At 49.4% G+C, this 17915-nt stretch overlaps 1 protein-coding gene across 1 annotated transcript in view; it reads right to left on the bottom strand.

Moving 5' to 3' along the window:
* Positions 1-17915, bottom strand: part of ALDH2 (aldehyde dehydrogenase 2 family member) — a 186333-nt gene that overhangs the window by 152935 nt on the left and 15483 nt on the right. The gene's annotated exons all lie outside the window — the stretch shown is intronic.

The following is a 17915-nucleotide window of genomic DNA, read 5'->3' as shown; positions in this document are numbered from 1 at the left end:
CCAAAGGTGCAAGATCAAGGAACAAATGCGGACATTCAATCCACTGGATCGGAAGACCCGCTGGCCTCCTCCAACATGGAGATAATACCGCCAACGGGCAAATGCACGCAAGACGCTAAACCAGACCTCATACTGGCAGAAATCAAGGCATCCAGGGAGGCGCTGGAACTGCGTATGGACAACATGGCGACTGGCTTGTCGCTCCTCAGGGCAGAACACAAAAAACTTGCTGAAAAGGTCTCGAAGCATAAGATCGCGCTCGATGATCTAATTCCGCAGCAGACGGACCACTCCACAAAACTTGAGAACAAGAAACAGATTAAACTGCTCTGGGACAAGATGGATGATGCGGAAGGGCAGGCCCGCCGCAACAATATGAGAATACCAGAGCGCAGTGAAGGGAGGAACCCCATGCAGGTAGTTGAGGACTGGCTGAAGAAGATTGTGGGACCGCAAGAGCTTACCCCATTGTACAGTGTTGAAAGAGCGCACAGAATGCCAGCGAAGCCACCTAGACCAGGCGCGCCGCAGCGACCATTGATAGCCCGCCTCCTTCACTACAAAGACAGAGACTCAGTGTTAAGAGTGGCGAGGGAAAAAGCACTGCTAAGATATGAGGATAAGACCATCTCATTATACCCAGACTTCACCCCAGTGATGCAGAGGGCCAGGTCGACATTTCTGGGGGTAAGGCGCAAACTACGGGATAGAAACCTGAAATATGCACGGCTATTCCTTACCCGCCTCAATATAATACACGAGAACAAATCTTATTTCTTTGACACGCCTGAGGAGGTGGCGGAGTGGCTGGAGGTGGCTCTGACACCGCTGAATACACAGGACCAGATTGAAGAGGAACAGAGTGGAGGACCATCACACCAAAGGGAGCAACAGCGGGCTGACACGAGCGAGGACCACGCGAAGGGGTCAACGGCAAGTGGAGGGATGACGTCGGCACGTTCTGGGAAGAAAATTAAAATAACCCAGCTGACGGAAGCTGCACTGGCTGCACACGACGCAAGAGGCAAATCGGACATAGGCAGCACCACAGGCACGCACACCGAGGGGTCAGGCTCAGCTGACAGCCTGCAGCTCTTTCCCAAAATCACATCGCAAGTGGCGAACGATTTCTGATTGCCACCTTTGAAGACTACGTTTGGTAATGTATGAGACTTGCACAGGGGCGAGAGTGGGCTGTAGGGGATGGCAGAGTGGGCTGTAGGGGATGGCAGGGCCGGCTCTAGGCTCATGGTGGCACTGTGCAGGGAGCGTAGGTGGGGGCGCCGGAAGAGGGGGTCCGGAAGGGGCGGAGCTCAGGAAGGTGTTTTAATAATACGTCCAGAAAAGTCATTAGATGATTGACCAGTACCTGCGGCTGCTCCTACCCTTCCGAATTCCCGCTGCAACCAGTGCCAAGGGTGCACGGCCACAAGTGGTTCGGGATGATGTTTGCATCTGACCAGATCCCTTATTGCATTTCCTGACTGCACTGGATCACCACAAAATGTATAGGCGCTGCAGAGAAGATTAACGTGCCATGAGACAAAAAACTGTGTGGTAAAGCGAGATGCAGTGGGTGGCAGGGAGTATACTTGGGTCAGGAGTAAGAGATGTGTCTCTCCATGTGCGTGAAGGGAGGCCGGATGAAAGCATCCAGCAAGTACACTGATTCCACGTCTGAGTACGCAAAGTTGGAATTTTGATACAGTGTATCCAATCTCAAGTATTTGCACATTTGAACTAGGGTCACTAACACTGAATGCCAAAAGCGAAGGAGTCGCGGCGGGCCCTGATGACATTTGTGGAAATCTTTTCTATTTTGTTTACCTGCTGTAACAAATGTGAGTTTGGAAATATAGGTTGTATTTTTGTATCAACTGTGAAAAAAAAAAAATGTTCCACATCTGCACAAATGTTTTGTTGGTGATAGGTGGTTTTGACGACTAGCCTACAACAACCCAGTGCCCACAGAGTGCCTTGAAGACTCAGCTGTTCCAGCCGGTGCCAACCTGTGAAAACTCCACGAAATCCAATTATCTGTAACTCCACAACTACTTAACAGTTTCCTCTCAGTAATTATACTCGACTTGTCAGGACAAATGGGCCTTTTGTCCTCGGAAGCTATTTCATTCTTACAGTTGAGCCTTTTACGTGTAATTTCCGTGTCTTGCAAGTTTGCAGCTTCATTTAATTAAAGTTAACAGGCGTGCGGTTCCTTTTGTTTCCCTGTTGTGAGGTCCCACCCCCTCCTCCCGGTCAGCAAACACAAAGATTTTAATGTTGTGATGTACAATGGAATTACTAACACAGTGTAATTTTAATCTTCAAACATGGTTTTAAAAGTCGTCGGTTTCAAAAGAAGTTTAATACAAATTGACTTTTTTTTTTTTACAAAACTCACCAGGTTTGCCTTTAGGTCTCGGGACCGTTAAGCTGCGAAGCAGCTTCCGGTCCGGAGAATTATTGTGACTTAGTAGGGCTTCAGAACCCGCCTCCCTGCTCTGTCTCTCCACCATTGGCTGGCTTCCTAAACAGAGGCCAGCCATTGGGAGGAGAGAGCCGTCCCTCCAAAGAAGCCCCGTCTTTTTCGGATTTGGGGGCGTCATTTTTGCTGTTCTTTAGACAGTGACGTCGTCCGTCACTCAGAACAGCAAAACACGCCCCCAATCCGAAATTTTTCAGAAGTTTTTGGCCGCCATTGTTGCCTGTCCACTGCCGAGTCTTGAAGTGCAGAGAGCCTCCTCCTAGAGTCGCCTGCGAGCCTGAAGGCAGCACCGCAGTGAAGGTGAGCCGTTTTCCTACCTACTCCGGCCTTTGCAAACAGCGCTTGAGCCCGCGACGCGCAAAGTGCTCCTCGTGCCCCCCGCACCCCCCGCCGTTCAGGTCTGCGCCGTGCGAAGCTACTTGAGCTCCGAGGCCCGCATGACACTGTTCCTTGCTGCTGCTCCCGACTTTTGACCCAGATGTCCCTGTTTCCTTGCTGCTCCTCGCTGTTTCTTATCATTAGCATCCAGCCTGATCCCGAGTTTCTGTCTATCTCCCCAACCCCCCTCCTTCGTCTCTAGTCGCACACCCCTCCCCCCAGTTTCCGCTGCTCACCTCCCCCGACTCTCTCCCCACGGAGCTCCCATCTCTCTCGTCTACTTAGCTCTGAAGGACACTCCAGCAGTCGCGACACCGTGGAGCACACACCTCAGCCCCAGGACGCAGAGAAGCCTCCGCGAGCCAGGGTAGGGTCTGACCTGGCCTGCCCCGGATCAGGGTCCAAGCCCTGAGGCGCAACGGTGAACGCGAGTTTGAAGTCCTATCCCCTGGGTAAGTTCAGAGTGTGCTGTTGTGATTGCATCTTGGCGCGTCACTCCGAGTTTTGTTGACACTTTGCTGGTGCGTGCAACCTCGAGCTTGGCGCAGTGAAAGGCGGACTAAAAAGTTAGATGCAGCGTTTTAAACTCTTTTGCTGGCTGCTGTATTCTGTGAACTGTATGCATTGCTCGTATTTGTGTGGGGGATTCTTTGCCCCCAGGCTTTCTAATCAGAAACCCTGCATCCGCCCCAGGCATATTGCCATTTTGCCGACTTTTGACCCAGATGTCCCGGTTTCCTTGCTGCTCCTCGCTGTTTCTTACCACTAGCATACAGCCTGATCCCGAGTTTCTGTCTCTCTTCCCCCCCTTCCCTCTGCCCGCAGCTCTCCTTGGTCTCTCGTCGCCCCCCCCGCCCCCCTTCGTCTCTCCTCTCCCCCCATCCTTCTGCCCGCAGCTCTCCTTGGTCTCAAAAGTTACATGCAGCGTTTTAAACTCTTTTGCTGGCTGCTGTATTCTGTGAACTGTACACCATGACGCCCAGTGCTTAATTTTAGCCGGTGGCTAGAGACGCTCATTTTTGTAGACCAGGGCATTTTTTATCGTCAGACTTTGGTTGGTCTAAGCTGGAAAGGCAGAAAAGGTGGAAGACAAGGATGAAGAGAAAGATAAGCAAAAGGTGACAAAGGGAGAAACATTGGCGAAAATACTGCAAGATTAAGATAAAGAGACAGGGAGTGTAGGGTGGTGTGAAAAAAGGTTTGCTTGAAGTGGAATCAACTTAATCTGCAACCCCGGCATTTGGCAACAACACGACTCTAAGGAAACTTTGAGCCTCTGCACTTTTGTTTAGACAAATTCCATGCTAATTTGTTCCTGCATTATTATTTACGTTTGAGCTTTTGTATAGCATTGCAAATAATGTGTGTTTTTTGCAGATTAAACAGACTCATGGCAGTTATCCAGCCAATAAATATTCATTAACTATCAGAGCTTTGTAGCTGGCTAGATGTGTGCCAGGTTGAGGTAATATGTGCTTACATAATAACAAAATAAGGTAAGACGTGGTAAAAGTGAACAGATTGGCAGGTCTCCCACCCCAGCACTCTAACACTAATCCTAGGACTGTATGTGTAAAGTTAACGCCGCACCTGAGATCACCTATTATGCTGCACAGTTGATTCCCACAACACTAAAATGAGTTTCAAGGGGTGAAATGTTAGACATTGCTCAAACCGATGAACATTCCTTCAGACTATCTAAATTTTGTGATAATATATGGATGAGTTGTAGCAGAAGTGAATTTCTTTTAATGACCTGTAAATGCGTTTTTTGTGCCGGGTAAACCGCTGTGCTGTTTATCATTTTAATATAATTATAGTTATCACAGAGCTCACTGGGACTATGTCTTCTACAGTGGAAATATGAAAAACTGGACCATTCTGACAGACCTGACAGAGTGAGTGGCTCGATAAGATAGCAGGACTCTCCCCGGGCCGGACAGGGCGACACTGCTGGTAGGGTGCCTTGGAAGCATGCGCACTTGTAATCACGCCATTATTATTTTTGTAGTGTGCTGCCTCCTAGGACATTTGAAGGGTTTTGTTTGCAACAAAATGGGGAAAACGTACATTACCTGCAGGGAGGCGTTAATGCAGAGTAGAGAGTGCAGAGTAGAGAGTGCAGGGTGCAGAGTAGAGAGTGCAGTGAGTGTGTGCAGAGTGGTGTGAATTCCAGATTCCCCAACAGGTGCCAATTGTTCAGCACAGTTTTCCTCAATTTGAGTGTCTGGTCCAAAAGTAGTGACTCAGACTAACCTGTCAAGTGCTGGTTTTGAACGCACTTGTAACAGGGTTTCTCGAGGGGTGAAGCGCGCTCTTTTACCCAACAGGCAGATTCATTGCTCCCTGATGAGATTCCGGGAAACCACTACCTGGAATCGAAACGCGTCGGCCAGTTAACAAAGAATTACTATGATCTGTTCCTGTACACCAGCTTTTGTTGGTTGCAAAAAGAGTTACAAACTGTATTTGCTTCATTGCTAATTTCTTTGCTTTTTTTCTTACTCTTTTTGGGCACTGAACCCATTTCTTACTTTGTGTAAATTCACTGTTTTATACTGCACATGCCTAAATCATTCTGTTTTTTTAAATCATTTGTCATTTATGCTTGAATACCCTTTATTTGACCAAAATTTGTTTGTTTAATGACTAGTCCATTCATTCTTGGTGTAAATATGTATTGTTGATAACTGTCTTTGTGTGTTCTCATTCGTGTTTTTTGACAAACTTTGTTTAATTGATAAAAAAGTTGGTAAAAATAAAAATACCTAGTTGATTACGACAATTTGCGTGGTTAACTCTCCTCAAGTTTGGATTCAAATGTAGGTAGTGAGGCACTCTATTTGTGTGTTTATTTAAGAAGGCCCTGCCTCCTCACCTGTCCACCCGGGCCTGGCTCCCTCCTTGTTTCCTAGTAAAATAAATACCAGCAGTTAAAGCATCGATCTCGCCTTGGAGTGCTGATTTTGCAGTCTGCGTACCCTTCAGTGCACGAAGCACTTTGGTGACTGGTATATATATATATATATATATTTTTTTTTTTAAACTGTGGGCCATGACACCACAATATGTGCCCAGAGGTATGCTATCTTGCAAGGATATAAGGAGCTGCTTTATAATGTAAAAGATTTATCGGGGTTGTTTAATCTCACAGTACAGCACTTTGCAAACTGGACTGAGACATGTCTCCGTACCTTCTGACGGTCACCGTCACTGACCTCATTTTGCGTGTCTGTGAAAGAGACATCTCAGCCTAATAACATGTGTGACGGTTCACAGTAATTAAATGCACCATTGCTTTACCAGGAAAGTCTGCGTGTGGAGCGCTGGGCTCCTCATTCTCATGCGACATTGCACAAGCTCCTCTTCCTGTTTTGTTCTTTCGAAAGGAAGGTGCTCATTTCAGTGACTGTTCCCACTCGAGGCCTGCACATTTGCACAACAGTGCCTGTAATATTCACTCACAGATTGAAATTAATCTAGCTTTGTCGTGTCTATACCTGCAGGCTGCAGTCCGCTGTCCGCGGAGACTCTCACCACCGTGACGCGTCACAGCGCGGCTTAGCGCACAGCGCGGGGGCTGTCACGTCATTGGTAGTGCTAAGATTGACGGCCCTGGGACCCAAACTGCTGGCTTGACTGGGCAAGTGAAACAAACAACAACGCTGCCATTGCTAGCCGGGTCGGAGGCCGCCAAATCCTGCCAGGGGCTGCCAGTGCCACAAATGATCCTTCCGATCCTAGTCGTCGCGGCCCCTGGGGTTTGGCGGCCCTATGCACATGCACACTTTGCACATGCCTAGGGCTGGCCCTGGGGATATGGGGGGGGTCACACTAGCTTGGGGCACGCTGTGATACCACCAACAGGTTCCAGGCAGGTGTGAGAGGATTCCACCCCCCCCCCCTCCTCCCCCCACTCCTCCCCCCACGCATAGACACGTTCTGGTTTGACTTTTGCCCACGTTGGGCAATAATGTTCGGACCTTGGGTTTTTTCACTTGGGGACCTTAAAGCTAGGGGTTTATATGTTCTGAAAGCACCAGGGTCACTACTTATCCTGCATACAATCTTTCTGGTACAGAACCTGTTGAAAACACCAATCACGAACCACAATGGGGACACTGCATCTGATTTATCACCTGCCGTGCAGAATGATGTGCTTTGAGTATGTGAAGCTCCCCAAATAATCAATGCCACCCCATGCTCCGATGAGTCGTTCTAGGTGCCAAAATGGAGACCACATATGTATTATACTGTATATAGTCCCCTACAGGTTTGTGCTGGGATAATAGTCATGAATGAAGCTGTGCTAAGTTGGGTCATGTACCGTAAATGACAAATGTGACTAATATTGAGTGCCGAGGGAGGGTATGGGTGGGAGGTATACGTTTATAATAGTTGGGGGCATACAAAATGAAAATGTTTAATTAAACACATTGAAATGCCGAATATGTAAGAACTACAAAATTTAGAAACTATTCTTGTAATTGAATTACTGTATATGTTTTTTACTCATACAAATAAACATTTTCAAAAAAAAAAAACTAACTACGGTCCTCTAACGGCTCCTTTGAGACCTTTAGTCATTCCTGAAGCTACTATTTTCAGATGTGCTAATAGGTGAAGATAAACTGTATGATTGTACTGCTAATATCAAAGTAATGAATCGGGGGATAGCACAAGTCAGGGGGGCTTTCATAGAGTCTCAGCTATGGACCACAGTCAGACCTATGTGGATACACAACTTCAAGGGCAAGATCAGGGACGATGGCTAATGAAGGTACCTCTATCAAGCCACATGGATTTTGGTCTGGTCTTGCAAGTATCCATTCTGACTCCATGTTTTCTTTAGGAATGATAGTACATGTTATATGCAAATAGGTCATGACATGTACTACTATAACCAGAGTGGTCCCCTAGTAAGACTTAATATATTATTTGTAAATTAGTAAACTGTGAACGAAACTGATTGAATTGGAAAGCACTCCGACACCCAGGATTGGGTCATGTTTGCGCTATAAAATAAGCTTGTGGAAGAATGAAGGTAGCATGAAAAGAATTGACCCAAAAGGGATCAAAGAAGCCAGATAGGAGGTTACTTTCTCCAGTTGATCCTGCCCTACAAGAAGAAATCGAAATACATTTTAGGCTTGAACAGGTCAATGTATTTTCACAGCAAGATTCATAATCACTTTGAAATCTCTTTAAAAATATGGGAGTTATCCTTTGCCTCAGGTTTGCAGCATAAAATGTGCACCTGGAACGTACGTGGTATGGGGTCCATCCGCAAGAGACAGACTTTTGGCACAACTTAATCGGAGGAAGGTCATGGTAGCTTGCCTTCAGGAAACTCACCTGAACAGTGCAGGTTTGCAGCATAGGGATTCAAAGCCAAGACATTGTGCTTGGATTCTTAAGGTTTCCAACATATTCAGTTTGTTGGACAGACTGCCTTATTCTGTGCTTCATCAGTGAATGGATGTTATGTAGCTGGATAGCCACACTCTTGAGTTTGAATATCTTTAGCACTGCAGTACTTGAGCTGAATTTGTGCTCCCAAACCAACACCATCAATTATAATAGTTCAATATAGTTAGCAAAAATTAGTGGGGTGAGCAGGCAACCCTGGTGAAAAGTTTCAATTTTAAGTGATGGGGAAACCTGACTATTTGAACTGTACAGAGTCAAATATCTTTTGACATAGTCACAGACGAGCAACTTGCTACCGAAAATTGCCACAATAAAAAGAGTAAAGTGGCACCATACCTGTCATTTCACCCACTTTTGGCATTTTACTTCTAATTCCCCGGCTGACAAACAGAATGCTTCTATAGACGTTAATGGGGCCACCTGCCTTTTAAACCTATCACCCTTCAAAACAAGCATTTGCAATGCAATGGTCTCGGCATCATTAAAGGTAGAGCTATTGGCATTGCTCATGACATTTCTTTTTTTTTTCTTTAAAATCATAAATAAATGGCATTGTCATTTACATTGCCAGCACTCTACACTCAAAAGCACTCTGCACTCTGCACTCTGCACACTGCACTCACTACTCTGCACACTGCACTCACTACTCTGCACACTGCACTCACTACTCACACACAGATCCACAGTCAAATGAGCCACCCAAGTTTTTAGCAGAATTTAACACTGTGAGCACGAGCAACACTACTATAACATCTGGCAAGCGAATAACATACCAGCCTAAACGTTTTATTTTTCATGATCAAGCACAAAAGACGTGATCGCATCTGCAGTAAGTTTTTTTAGGTTTAAAGCCAAAAAAATCCTTACTCGTGAACCTTGAACTGTTTAGTCACAATTAAAGTAATGGTTCTGTGCAAATACTCTTTAAAATAGTACATATGTAATTGTGCCATTGACAATCATTCTTGTAATCACATCTGTAGCGTGTGTATGCTTTTTCATAACCACTGCCATGCCTCCCACACACACTGAGTGAGGGTGTCTTCCTGCACTAGAGCCTGTCAATAGCGACTGTTACTTTTCTCTAGCTATTTGGGAAGAAGCTGCACCCGCCCCTCGGAAATCTACCTGAAAGAAGAGTACAGGTGGATGAGGAACTTGCCGAACGCTTTAATATGCCACCTCTCACGATAGACGGCCCCATGGCTCCGGCCTATGCAGGCCGAGACCTAATTCAGGAATTCATAACATCGGCCTCTTTGCTTTGTTCTCTTGTACAGCTCTAAACCGGACTTCAGTACAAGGATATTTCCTTCCAGCAGATAACACACTTTGCTTTTAGGATGCATTTCCCCTTTTAATAAGAATTTGTTGAAAGTGCGGCGTACCAATCTCCGGCCGGTCAAACCACACATTATCTGGGGCACATGTGCATACTTCACCCGATTAAGCTGCATCTGTGCATACTTCACAATAAAACGCTTTCAGAAGGAAATGAAACAGAGGCATAGAAGGTGTGCAGTGCCAGGCGGTGACTGGTGCCTTAACTGGGCTCCGGGTTCAAAGTCCTCGCCGCGGCGCGCACCGCTCCCTATCGTCTCTGGTGTCAGGCCGAGAACCAAAGTGACAGAGCGAAAGAAAGATGACGCATCTTATACTTCAATCGAAAGCAAGACCGAAATAGGGATGGGCGCAAATTTGTTTTGAGCAAAGGTTGCAAATGCCCGTTTCTTTGAAGTTTATGAAGTTTCCCAACTTTCGTTTTTCTTTGCCTGTGCAAACTTATGCTGCTTATTGCATGATAATTTTCACAATACTGCAGATAATTACCATTGTACTAAAACCCAGCCAGATAAAAAACCAGTGCAAGCTGAGAGAGCATCCTAAATGCCCCCGGAATCCCGCCGCGGCCGCCCCGGAAGTCAGGCACGGTCGCCTGTGACGGGGGCGGGGCCACGTCCAGACCGGAAGAGGAGGCAGGCGGAGTCAAATGCGTCTTGCGCCCAGGGCTCCTGTGAGCGGTGTGGAGCCCCGGGGCCGCGCCACGTGCTGAGAGCAGAGTCCCCGACATTGGCCAGGTAAGTTCCAAAAGGCTGGGGGGGCTTGGTGCACTTGTGTGTGTGTGTGTGTGTATGCTCGTGTGTGTGTATGTATGTGTGCGCCGGTGACGGCGGGGGAGGGAGGGCCTCGGTGCACTTGTGTGTGTGCGCGTGTGTCAGGGGGGGGGTGTCTCTGTATGTATGTATGTGCGTGCATGGGCGCTTGTGTGTGTGTATGCGCATGCGTGTGTGGTTCTTGAGCTTCCCAGGAGACAGCGCCTGGCCACAGCGCGCGTTCCAGTTTCAAATCGGCTCCAAGGATGCGCATGGCCGAAACTGTCTCCTGGGAAGCACACTCGCTAACAAAAGATCTCGGCGGAGACGCGCTTCCGCGCGTTTAGCCGAGACCTAAAAAATTGTTCAATATGATAACTTTCCTAAGAGCCTCACTTCACCTGCATTTTTTTACATTTAAATTAAGAGGTTTGAGAGGTATGTGGACCACTTAGTACATGTCAAACAATCAAATACAGAAATGTGTTTTTTTAAAGACAAAGGGGCCAATTCCAATGTCGGATAGGCCGGAGTCCATCCGACATAGGACAGAAACTGGAACCGAAAGATCTATTGTTGTTGGTTCCAGATCTGCAATCCTATACTTAACAATGGGAGCATGCATTCCGAACGGAATGCATGCTTGCATTGTTAAGAACAGAGGTGCAGTTCATTCCTGCACCCAAGATGCCTGCCACTGGGAGCAGGGATCAGCAAGGGGGCACCATAGGTGCACCCGGTCTGCCATTCAGCAGCCTCACACACATAGGGGACCTGCTGGGGACCCCCATAGACAGTTTACCACTGCCTTTCTGTGTCGGAAAGGCTGACACAAAAAGGCAGTGGGAAACTGAAGGGATTCCGAATGGGGTACGGGCTCTGTGAGCCAGTCGGAAGCCATCCGGAAAACCGAGTCCGAGTCCTTGCCAACCGCGCCCATCAGAATGGCTCGGTCGGAAAGGAGTCCGAACAGCGCATTCCGATGCTGGCAGGAGGGCTCTGACCAACTGTCGGAGCCCTTCCTGCCCGCATCGAAATCAGCCCCAAGGTGTTTACTAATGTGGAATTTTGAAATATAGCTTTAGTGTAACTAAAAGAAGCAGCTCTCTTCATTCTCAATACTAAACCACGATACAGAGTTCTGCAGGGTCATTTTTAGGTCGAAGCCTGCATTGCCCTGCTGCAGGCAAAGACCTATTGTGAACAGGAGAATTTCAGTACTGCGTGAAACCACGCCCCCTTTTTCCATTGGCAGGCCTCGCGAAATGGAGGCCTGCTATTGGAAAAAGCTCCTGTTTAGCAGATTTGTCTGCTCTGGATCCCGCCTCTCGAGGACTCCATGACCTGCCTTACGGTAGAACGACAATATTTTCAGAAATATTGCCTTGGCAGCCATGAGGCAGGTCAGGGAGTCCTGGAGGGGCGGGATTCAGTATCCTGTTTCCTCGGCGGTGGACAGGTAGGGGAGCGGCGGTGCTTGTTAAAACAGAACTCAGTGTTTTGTTTCTTTAAGTCGCAGCAGCCTCTACAATGAGAGCCCGAGCCTGTAACTTCGTAGTAAGATCAATTACTTTCAGACCTACCTCGTTGTTCCAGTTTCTGTTCCAGCTCTGGTGGCCTCTGCCCCGTCCCCTTTCACCAGCCGATGCCCGATACAAAAGGGATGACTCCATTCTTGGTCACTGAGAGGGTGAAGGGGCATCGTGGTTTCCTCCGCGCGCACACAGCAGTCGGCCGTGCCGGAGGTGCAGGTGAAAGAGGGCTTCTCTTGCTCACAGGAAACAATGGAACCATTCTGAACCTGGCGGAAGTCATTCATGGCTGCGCGTTTCCCCACCGGCGTAGCTAAAGGGGGGCAGTCCGCCCCGGGTGGCATCATTTTTAAGGCGGCCGCAGCCCGGCACTGGAGGCCCATTGCAGCCGCGGCGGCAGTCCTGTCAAGTAGGCGTGACACAAATACATTTCAGTGTGGTAATCTGCATTACCGCACTAAAATGCATTGTCACGTATAACTACTGGGACTCTGAAAGCACAAACTGTTGTGGACTGCGTGCGCTGTGACAACAGCTGCCTCACCTCACTCAGCTTCACTAGGGCTTCAAAAGTATCACAATTTATTATTGGGAACATTCACCCGCGGCACGGCTCTGACGCCTGACGTAATGAACCAAAGACTAGAATGGCGGTCCCAGTCAGGTTGTGCTTGTACTTTGCAGCACATCCTGCTGCTGGAGCGTGGAGTTTGACGAAGGTCCCGCCCCTCCCTGCTGGCTGTTTTGCTGGTGGCGCCGCAAATTGAATCATGGCGCCGTTCACAATACTGCTGCAGGCACCTCGCACTGACCCGGGCTGTCGCCTTGCCTGTTGATCAGTTGTTAATTTATTCCCCGCCGAATTATTGCAGCCGCCCTTACTATTTCTAAACTATAAACTAAATACGGCCTCATTCAGACAAGCTACTGGAGCGTCGAGGACCTGGTATCGCTGACCCTGCAGCTACGTGCAGTTTTACTTCACCTCTCAAACTACATGAGTACATAATTTACATTTTTTCAGTGTTCCCCAATGTTCTGTGCCACCCAAGTTTTTCACGAGACAAATAGTGTGAAGGAGGTTCCACTATTCAGCCAGGGTTCCACACATACTGGAAAGTTTGTCCCAGGGAGTGCTTTCTTTTGCAGTTTTTTTTTTTAAATATGGCGCGAAGGTGACCCGATGGTATAATTGAAGGGTTATTGTTGCACCACCATTTCATTACAAGGTCAAGTTCATTAGCTGTTTGGCACGTTGAAATTAAATTATTTTCCCAGAATCACAATATTTTGGGCCGGTTAGTCGAGATTGGAACCTGGCTCCCAGTGCCAAAGTCAGCAGCCATTGATCATTTTTTCATGACCAACGGTTTACCGGACCCTCATTGGGGTCCACTCGAGTTGGTCCATTCCAGAGCTAATTGCTGTCTTTGTGTCAGGGTGCCTCTGCCTTTCCACCATGTAAAGCCTCTAGGTTTTGTCCAGGCCCTCCACACGTTGCTTCAAGATCCCCCCTCTCTTGCTTTCACGAGTCTGACTTCCTGTGCCTTTCAGTGCTCCGTTTTTTCAAGTCCATCTCCCACCAGTAACAGGCGGGAGTCGTTCTTGTTGAATAAGCAGCAGCCAAGGATGGGTGGGGGGGCGGGAGAGACTACAGATGAAAACTCCATGCAAACCCTGTAGAAATATCTCACATGGACAACGACGGTGCCCCCAAAAGACCTGGGAGTGGCGAAAAAAATGAAGGGTTAGCCGTGTATATGAATGAGACTTCCCGAGCTCTGCCAACATCATCAGGGTCCTAGTGTGACATGCATGACTTTTGTATCAGATGTTTCAACCTTTGAGAGGCAGGGCCCTTCCAAACAGGACACTCAACCAGTGGCACGGGCCACCGATTTTAATGTCTCTCCATCCACGCAGGTGATCTTTCAGAATGTTATTTCACAGGTGCGCATAGATGTGAGGTGGCGTCCCCGCGGCCCCACAATGGAGGCCGCCCTCCCCCGCACATACCTCCTTCGAATCCACCGGGACGGCGACCTCGCAAACCAAACCCCATGGCGATGACAGGACTCGGCAAACCAGCCATAACCCACGGATCCCCGCCCTTCTTTCTCCCGCAGGGACCAACCAGAGCAACGAGTCCGGAGGAAGCATATCCCTCTGACCCCGGAAGTCCCGCCCCAGGGGCAGCGCCAGCACAGGATAAAACCGAGACTCGAGAAGAGAACCCCGTCGGAGCATCGTGGCAGGACACTCTGACTGGAGGTGGAGAAGGAGAGCAGACGTGTGACGAAGAGGTGTGGACCGAAGAGTGGTGGAGTCCTCAGGAGGTGGCTGAAGAGCGGCCGTAACTCACTTGGAATGTTACGGCGGACCAGGTGAGTGTCTTAAGCCTTCCTTTCCCCTGCTCGCTAGGAGTCCTTGTAAAGCCCCTGTAAATTCTCCCCCCCTCTGTAGCATCACGTACCCTGCACTGTAACATATGTGTATAGCACCCTCACATCATAACGCCGACCGTTTCCCCACCCCTGCACGTCCAGACTCGACACCCTTTCTATCATCCGACCTGTGTTCCTACCTCCCTATACCTCCCTTTCCTCACGATCTCTTTTCTCTCCCCCCCCTCACTGCCCGGGTGACGGTGTTCGGTATCTAGCGCCTGATAACCAGGATAAGACTAACGGTCCTTTGTTTTTTCTCTCTTACTGCCCTCCGTGGACCTCCCCTACATCGGAGCCGTCGTTGGAGTATCCGAGGACCAGGACTGCAACACAAGACCCGGAGCGGACTGCGACCCTGGACCCTTCCTGGTTTTCCTTTCGTTGTGACGTTTCTTTCTGCCAACTTGTACAATAAACATCCAGTATAGCCCACTATATACGGCCTCCTCGCCTGCTTTTCCAGCCCGCAGCACACCCACCATCACAATATACCAGAAGGTTCTCGACCCCTGAAAGAACCGTCAAGTGCAGTTATCCCCGCAGAAAGTGAGGCGTGTTCCGATCTTCCACTTTAAAGACTGAAATACTTGGTATTCTCAAAGAACAGGGCAGGGACATTAAATTGTTGTTACCGTTCTCATATTTATATGGATAGTACTCTTACAATGGGTGCTTATGGCTTTGTGGGGCCAGCTTTAAAACATTATAAGCAGAGATCTTAGGTTCAAGTCTGTTCCTGGCTGGATTTGGGCAATAGAGAGCATAGGCAGCTGTCGATTCACTTGTCTAAGGTCTCCTCTCCCTCTGTGATGACATTTTTACCTGTTGCATTTTTAATTGTTTACATTCATTTTTTTTGCCTCTCATGTCTGTTAGTTGTTACTATAATTTGGTTAGCTTGATTCCATGTTTGTGGCAGCCATGCAAATTGTTAGCATTCCCTTATCTGTTACTAATATATGGGTTACAGTAATTGAATTTGCTTATGTCACGTCTTATTTTCGTCACGTCCTCGGAAGGCTGAAGATGGGAGGGAGCCAACGTTTTTGGTGTGATTTCTGGTCTCTTCATTTGCAAGTCAGCTCAGCTGGTTGAGGCCGCCTGCAGAGATCTGGGTGAGGCTTATGGGTCACAGCTTACATTATTATCAGGGAGACTTTCACCACCATAAGGCTCAAGCTGATGTTGTGAATGCTGTGGGTAGGCAGCCTGTTAGTAATAGGTGCGCAGAAGAAGTTGTCATTACTGCTACATTGTACCTTGTTCTAATTATGTTCTTTGATTCAGTGGCTTGCCTTCAGGACTATTAAACTGTTAAGGAATGTGGCCATTGACAGAAGATGCCATACAGATTCATCTCAGTCATAATAGCAGTAGTCACCTGTTCCTGTATAGTCCATTTCATATGAAGCAGCCATACTGCTCATGCTCCCTCCCAGAAAAAAACGAGATCGAGTCTTGCTTTGATCTCTCTCCCCCACATCAACCGCTAGTGAAAGTCAGTGTTTTTGTAATTAATCATGGCATCATAATAACTACATGAGCCCAATGTCTTCTTGCCACAACTATATAATCAGACTGATAAGACTGGTAATGATTCTTGATGCCTTTTTTGGGGGGAAAATTTTGATCATCCTCAGCCTTTCTTCGTAATACTTTGGATTTGATGTTACCGTTTAAATCGCTTTATTGGCATTTTCATATGAAGATGGCAACAGGTAGAGGGCAGCACTGCTGAGTCCCGGCCTCCGTCTCATCTCGGACCCCGACCATCGCCGGAGACTCGACCTCCGGCGCACTCACCCGCCTGTCACCTCTGAGTCAGAGCGCACTCTGCTGTCACCGTCCCTGCACTCTCGTCTCAGTGTCAGACCTCTCTCACTCTCGTCTCAGTGTGTGGCAGACCTCCCCCCCTTACTCTCCGCTCTCATCTCTGTCAGATCTCTCTTCCTTCCCTCTTCCTTCCCTCTTCCTTCCCTCTTCCTTCCCTCTTCCTTCCCTCTTCCTTCCCTCTTCCTTCCCTCTTCCTTCCCTCTTCCTTGCCACTCGCCACTCACACCATCACCCTCTCACACCATCACCCCCTCACACCATCACCCCCTCACACCATCACCCCCTCACACCATCACCCCCTCACACATAGTCCACCCTCACACATAGTCCACCCTCACACATAGTCCACCCTCACACCTCCTCATCACATCCTCTCACCCTCACACCCCCTCACCCACCCTCACACCCCCTCCCCCTCACTCATCCCCACAACCCACACCGCCTCACGCCCCCTCACGCCCCCTCACACCCCCTCTCATCCTCCCTCACACCCTCAGACCCACTCACCCCCCTCACACAGCCTCACTCACCCACCCCCTCAGCCTCACTCACCCTCTCACCCACCCTTTCACCCTCACACAACGTCTCACACACACCCTTACCCTCACACAAACCCCCTCTCCCACACACCCCCACACCCCCACACTCGCTCTCACACACCCCCTCACTCGCTCTCACACACCCTCGCTCACACACCCTCGCTCTCACACACCCTCACACATACCTCTACCACTCTACCGCCCTCACTCTACCACTCTATTGCCCTCCCTCTATATCGATAGCCCTCACTCCCTCCCTCCATCTATCGCCCTCACTCCCTCCCTCCCTCTATCGCCCTCCCTCCCTCCCTCTATCGCCCTCACTCCCTCCATCTATCGCCCTCACTCCCTCCCTCCATCTATCGCCCTCACTCCCTCCCTCCATCTATCGCCCTCACTCCCTCCCTCCATCTATCGCCCTCACTCCCTCCCTCCATCTATCGCCCTCACTCCCTCCCTCCATCTATCGCCCTCACTCCCTCCCTCCATCTATCGCCCTCACTCCCTCCCTCCATCTATCGCCCTCACTCCCTCCCTCCATCTATCGCCCTCACTCCCTCCCTCCATCTATCGCCCTCACTCCCTCCCTCCATCTATCGCCCTCACTCCCTCCCTCCATCTATCGCCCTCCCTCCCTCCCTCCATCCATCGCCCTCCCTCCCTCCCTCTATCGCCCTCCCTCCCTCCCTCCATCTATCGCCCTCACTCCCTCCCTCCATCTATCGCCCTCACTCCCTCCCTCCATCTATCGCACTCCCTCCCTCCATCTATCGCCCTCCCTCCCTCCATCTATCGCCCTCCCTCCCTCCCTCCATCGCCCTCACTCCCTCCCTCCATCGCCCTCACTCCCTCCCTCCATCGCCCTCACTCCCTCCCTCCATCCATCGCCCTCACTCCCTCCCTCCATCCATCGCCCTCACTCCCTCCCTCCATCTATCGCCCTCCCTCCCTCTATCGCCCTCACTCCCTCCCTCCATCTATCGCCCTCACTCCCTCCCTCCATCTATCGCCCTCACTCCCTCCCTCCATCTATCGCCCTCACTCCCTCCCTCCATCTATCGCCCTCACTCCCTCCCTCCATCCATCGCCCTCACTCCCTCCCTCCATCTATCGCCCTCACTCCCTCCCTCCCTCTATCGCCCTCACTCCCTCCCTCCATCTATCGCCCTCACTCCCTC

This window comes from Lissotriton vulgaris, chromosome 11 (assembly GCF_964263255.1).
Source record: "Lissotriton vulgaris chromosome 11, aLisVul1.2, whole genome shotgun sequence".
NCBI classification, from domain to species: Eukaryota; Metazoa; Chordata; class Amphibia; order Caudata; family Salamandridae; genus Lissotriton; species Lissotriton vulgaris.
This window is presented reverse-complemented; position numbering and strand designations above follow the sequence as displayed.